The following is a 6,404-nucleotide window of genomic DNA, read 5'->3' as shown; positions in this document are numbered from 1 at the left end:
GGGATATGATAGTACGTCTTTTTTTTTTTTTTTTTTTTTGAGATAGAGTCTCGCTCTGTTGCCCTGTTGCCCAAGCTGGAGTACAGTGGTGCAATCTCAGTTCACTGCAACATCTGCCTCCTGGGTTCAAGTGATTCTCCTGTCTCAGCCTCCCTCCCAAGTAGCTGGGATTACAGGAACCCACCACCATGTCCAGCTAATTTTTTTGTTTAGTAGAGATGGGTTTCACCATGTAAGCCAGGCTGGTCTCCAACTCCTGACCTCAAGTGATCTGCCTTCCTCAGCCTCCCAAAGTGCTGGGATTACAGGTGTGAGCCACTGTGCCTGGTCTGGGATATGATACTATGTATGTCTTCTGATCTCAGTTTACAACATCAGTAATTGCTCAAGTGTTTCCTCTTGAATTACCTAAGGATATCACAGAAAGTGTTATTTTTCTTTGCAAGTCATCAGTGTCTAGTCTTAGATAAGAAAACTATATTCCCTTTATTAACATGACCTTGATCTTCCAGGAAAATAAAAACCCTTGAATTATTATATTAGAGTACGATATGCTTCCTGTTTTTATTTTAAAATTCCCAAATTTAATCAGATTCTCTCTTAAAAGAAGTATGCGCTGGTGTGTTCATATTTTAAATTCATCCTGCCACACCAAAAACCTTTCAATGGCTTCACATCATTATTTTAAATAAAATCCAGTTCCAAAATCTTAACATGAAATTTTTTTTACCTCTAACTCGACTGACAGCCATTTCCCATGTCCCTAATTTGATACCCTCCCACCACTCTGTCCTTAAGATCCTGACTCTTCTTTACCTCAGGAACATCCCACAGGCTATTATGTGTGCTGGAATGTTCTTGTCTCTACTTTGATTCACATGACTTTTATTCATTATTCACTTTTCTTAACCATTTAAGTATCATATCCTTACAGAAACCATGCTTGAGCCTTTACAGTCTAAATTGCTAAAATGGTTCATAGTTTCCTCTTTCATAATACTTAAAATTTTATTAGTAACTATGATTTTAAAAATGTACAAAAATAGAATGAATCAGATGATTAAATTTGTGTTATAGTGTTCTCTGGGGAGTGGATGCTGAGATGGGGTTAAAAGTGCAAAAAGTTTACTGGAGAGTAGCACCGGTGAAATGGAAAGCGGGGAAGCAGAATTGGGTGGGAGAGCCATTAGATTACCATGCAGGTCTGACAATACTTCTGCCATCCCAATATCGAGCAGGTCCTTATCCCTTGCTCAGTCTTGAGCTGGGGATGGGCATGCAGGAGAGGGTTTGCCCTGAGAATAGTGTAACTTCAACGTGAAAGCTGAGGTGAACCTAGAAAGAATTAACAACTGGAGGCTGTCATGTATCTATGCTCCTTGCAGTTGGGCAGTGAGTCCTTTCTTGAAGGGAGATCTGAGCTGCACACCCCTGTGACTGCTATATATTGTAGGATGTCAACTCAATCCAAATTAATCCATAACTTCAATGAAGATTTTTTTTTTTTTACAAGTTCAACCATCTTGTTCTATGTATTTGGAAAACTAAAGGTTCACATTTATTTATGCATTTATTTATTTAGATGTAGTTTCACTCTGTCGCCAAGGCTGGAGTACAGTGGCACAATCTTGGCTCACTGACAACTCCACTTCCCAGGTTCAAGCGATTCTCCCACCTCAGCCTCTGGGCTGGGTACTACAGGTATGTGCTAACGCACTTGGCTAATTTTTGTATTTTTAGTAGAGATGGGGTTTCACCATGTTGGCCAGGCTGGTCTTGAACTCCTAAACTCAAATGATCCGCCTGCCTCGGCCTCCCAAAGTGCTGGGATTATAGGTGTAAGCCACTGTGCCAGACCAAGATTCATATTTAGCCAAGTTAAATTTGAAAAAGAGCAGAGAAGAGGGATTTGCCTTATTATATATTAAGATATTCTATAACATAATACAATATTAAATAAAAACAACATGGTACTGGTGTAGTCACAGACAAAATGACCAATTGAAAAATAGGTCAGAAGCAGAACACAAATGAAATGAAAACAGAAAGATACAAGTGGCATCAAAAATCAAACAGGAAGGAGACTGGGCACGGTGGCTCACACCTGTAATCCCAACACTTTAGGAGGCCGAGGCGGGCCGATCACTTGACGCCAGGAGTTCAAGAACAGCATGGCCAACATGGTGAAACCCCATCTCTAATTAGATGGGCATGGTGGTGCACGCCTGTAGTCCCAGCTACTTGGGAGGCTGAGGCAGAATTGTTTGAACCTGGGAGGCAGAGGTTGCAGCGAGCCAAGATTGTGCCACTGCACTCCAGCCTGGGAGATGGTGAGAGACTCCATCTCAGGGGAAAAAAAAAAGAAAAGAAAAAAGAAGGAAAATCAACAGGAAGGAATAAACTGAGTAGACTTATGGAAAAAAAATGGCCTAGATCCTCACTTTACACCACAAACAGGGATGTATTACAGAGAGAATAAAGACTTAAGTGTGATTCTAAGTAGAGTAATGGACTGTAAAAAAAACAGAAGAAAATACAGAATCTCTTTGTGATCTGGAAATCACTGGAAATGCAGACTGTTTTTAAAGAAGACTTCAAAAGCACTATTGAAAGTAGTAAGGCTGTACTCAACTGGAGAAGACAGCTGGAAAAACCTGAGGAGGAATTCAGCACACTATAGAGAATATTCCCGGGATCAGTGCAGCTGAAAGATGAAGGCAACTTATGGTAATAAACCATAAAGAAATATAGGTCTGTTAGAGGGTATATCACTCTCTTGCCTATCTGAAATATTTTCTCCTGCCTCTGCTTCCTTCCTATTTAAAACAAAGCATGTGTCTTCAATAAACATTTTTTGAGTTTCAGACAGAGTTAAGAGCCGATAGTAGAGAGGAATAAACTTGAGTCCAGTCCTTAAAAGAGCTCATAAGGCCAAGAAAGATGAGAAAACTAAATAAAACGTTTTATTTTTATCTGTCCTCACTATCTCTTCCCAGTAAATGTTTTAACTCCTGTTCTACAGGTAGGGAGATAGACCTTTGTCTAGGGTATCACTGAGGTACTGGCATTTGAGCAATAAGGAAAATCATTCTGGCAAAAGGAACAGCGCTAATAAAGTCACAAGGCCTTGAAAGAACATGGTGTATTGGAAAATGTTAAGCAGGTAACCTAATACTGGACATCCCAAAATGTACGTTACTGAATAGAGAAAGTAGTCTATGGCAGCTGTTTAGTCTTCTCTTAGTAGAATTGATGATTATATCAGCTAATTGTTACCTTTGAAGGCAGGGCCAAAGAAGATGAAGCAGGGATAAATGAAGGATAAATGTTAATGGTTAAGGAAGAGAAGCATTCTAGGAAGCAAAAATGACTTGCCGTGGAGTGATAATAAACACTGTACTATAAATTTAGAGGAGGAAGATATTGCTATCAGCCACAGTGGCCAGGAAAGGCTTCATGGAAGTGGTAGGGCTTCCTTTGGTCATTCAAAAAATAGAGTTGATCCTTATTACTTGCAGATTCTGTATTTGTGAGTTTGCCTACTTGCTAAAATTTATTTGCAATGCCCAAATCAATACTTGGAATGCTTTTGCAGTCACTTGTCGACATGAACAGAGGCAAAAAATTTGAGTCACGTGATGCACATGTTCCCAGCTTTGGTGAAACAAGGGGATGCTTTGCCTTCCTGTTTTAGCCCTCACACTGGAAACAAGTGTCCTTTTCATGGTCTATTTAGTGCTATATTTGTTGCATTTTTGAGCTTTTTGTGATTTCACTGTTTAAAATGCCCCCAAGTGTAGTGATGAGGCTATCTAGTTCCCTAAGTGCCAGAAGGCTCTTCTTTTTAAAGAGAAAATACATACATCATGTAAGCATAAGTTATAGTGCCACTGGCTATGAGTTCAATGTTAATGAATCAACTATATTAAATAAGGTGCCTTAAAAATTTTTTTCTGCCTACATAAGGTGCCTTTAAAAAGAAACACACATAAAGCAAGGTATTTATGGGCTGGTTGACAAACATTTGATAAGAGGCTTGAAGGAACCTAATCCTGTATTTCTCCTAGTAGCAATGGTTCCATATTCACTAATTCATTATTTGTGGCTTTTTTACAGAACCACTGTGAATAAGAATTGGCTGTATATATTAGTAGCTGTTCTTGAAGCGGGGGATTCAAAGCTATAATCCACTAAAGAACAGATAATCATATACTTGCAAAAATAAAGCTATGAGTGCTATAAAAGAAGCAAACACAGGCTGATGTCAGAACATCTCAGAGAGACTCTTGCTTCAGATAAGGGAGGTGAAGGATGGATTTCCAAAGGTGATGCTGCATTTTGCACTGCAAAAATGCACTGCATTTTGACGCGTAAGTACAAATCCATCAAATGAAAGGTAGAGAAATGCATTTTGCAATGGCTCAGTTTGGTGAGAGGACACACTTCTGTGGAGACAAACGGTTACTCCATCTTGAATGCTAATTTGTCATGCTGACTTCTGATTAGGCCCAGTTCTGTGATTATTACTTTATTTACTGTCCTTAGTGTAAGAACAAAGCAACCCTGATTTTATCACACAAATTACAGGCTATGATGCATACAGCATTCTTGCCTGTCTGGAGGGCTGCCTTTAAATGTCTCTATAGAGTACGTACACCCCTTCCTTATGGCACGTAAGTACTGGTCTGGGGAGTAATAGGGCAGAGATCTACCTGTCTTGCTGCCACTCAAGACCATGCTTCTGTCTGTAAGTTACCCCCAACAAAACACTCTTTACTGACCAAACTGGATTGTCTGCTTTGTTCATTTGATTTCTCCTTTGATATCTGGGGGGCACCTTGCATAAAGGGCCTTTTCATGGAACAACTTCTTTTAAGGAACTCAAAATAGTTTAGGATGGCTGGAGCAAAGACTGAAAGGCACTGAAAGGAGTTTCTAGGCAAAAAGGAAGGTGTCTGATTTATGAAAGAACCTTTATAGGATGTTAAATAATGTGTTTTATTCTAAAGATAATGTGGAAGTGAAGATTTTAAGCAAGAAAGTGACATGATTAGATCCAAATTTTTGAATTATTGCTATTAAAGGCAATGATTATGAGGGTAACTGAAGATGAACTGAGATGGAGGTCAGCATAAAAGGCAAAGATATTAAAAGGCTTTTGCTATTATTTAGGAAGAATAAAAAACTTTAAATAAGACAGTGACAGGTATGAGAGATGGATGGGCAAAGTTTGAGCAGTCAGGGAAAGAAGTAGAAGCGTTCTCTGTGAAAATAAAGTGAACAAATGTTTGGAGAAGGGGAGGGTGAGCAAATCAGTTTACCTGGGGTATACAGTATTTGCTAGAAGCTTTGGAAGGCTGAAGTGGAGAACCAGAGTCATGGAATAGCTGGTGATAAGGCTGAAAATATTGGTGACATCAGCCTGTGGCAAGGCTACAACAAACAGACTAAACAAATATAATTTTAACTTTTGGCAGTATTAAATTTATAAACAAACTTTGTTGTAAAATACATATAAAACCTACCGTTTTCATTAAGTATATGGTCCACTGCATTAAGTACATTCATATTGTGCAACCCACACACCACCACTCATCTCCAGAATCTAAATCATCCTAAACTGAAACTCTATTATTCACTGAAAAATAACTCATTTCCCCTTCTCCTGGGCACCCTCTCCACCCCTGCTCTTGCTACCTTTCCAGCTTCTGTCTCTAGAAGTTTTGACTACTCTAGATACTTAATGGAAGTAGAATCGTAATATTTGTCCTTTCATGTCTGGTTTATTTCACTTAGCTAAATCACTTTAATCAACACCCTGGTTATTCAGTAGCTGGATTCTAATTTGTATTCTACTCTATATGCTGTATTTTAAAACAAATGTCTTGCTTTGTAGTTCATAATCTTTCCACTTAATCCTTGAGGAGACTTCACTCTAGCAAATTATAAACTCAGAGTTCCTAAGAACAATTTAGCCTATCGGTGTCTCTCATAAAGAGCTTTCATTGATCTCCTTACTGAAAATGTCTTTAGATTGTGAATATTTTCATTCCACTACAGTTCATGGAACGTAGACGCTTCGTAAAATTCCACCTAGTATCTAAATAGAACTCAAGCAGGAATCAAACTTATTTGATCACCCAGGAAAATAGTTTGTTTATTTGGGTTGCTGATATGAAGACTCTCTTTTTTGATACTATATAATTTCCCGATGTGAGATAGGGCTGAATTTGCTCTAAATAAAGAGCATTTTAAAAATAACAAAACTTATCTTTATCTGGGGGAAAGTGCAGGCTGGAAACTACCTGAGAGACGTGAAGGTTCTCTCACCTTTCCCTTGGAGCATCCCTGAGTCATTAGGGCTCTACCAACAAGTCGAGTACTGTTGGACGAGGCACTAATCC

The sequence above is a fragment of the Theropithecus gelada genome, chromosome 17 (assembly GCF_003255815.1).
Source record: "Theropithecus gelada isolate Dixy chromosome 17, Tgel_1.0, whole genome shotgun sequence".
In the NCBI taxonomy this organism is placed as follows: Eukaryota; Metazoa; Chordata; class Mammalia; order Primates; family Cercopithecidae; genus Theropithecus; species Theropithecus gelada.
This window is presented reverse-complemented; position numbering follows the sequence as displayed.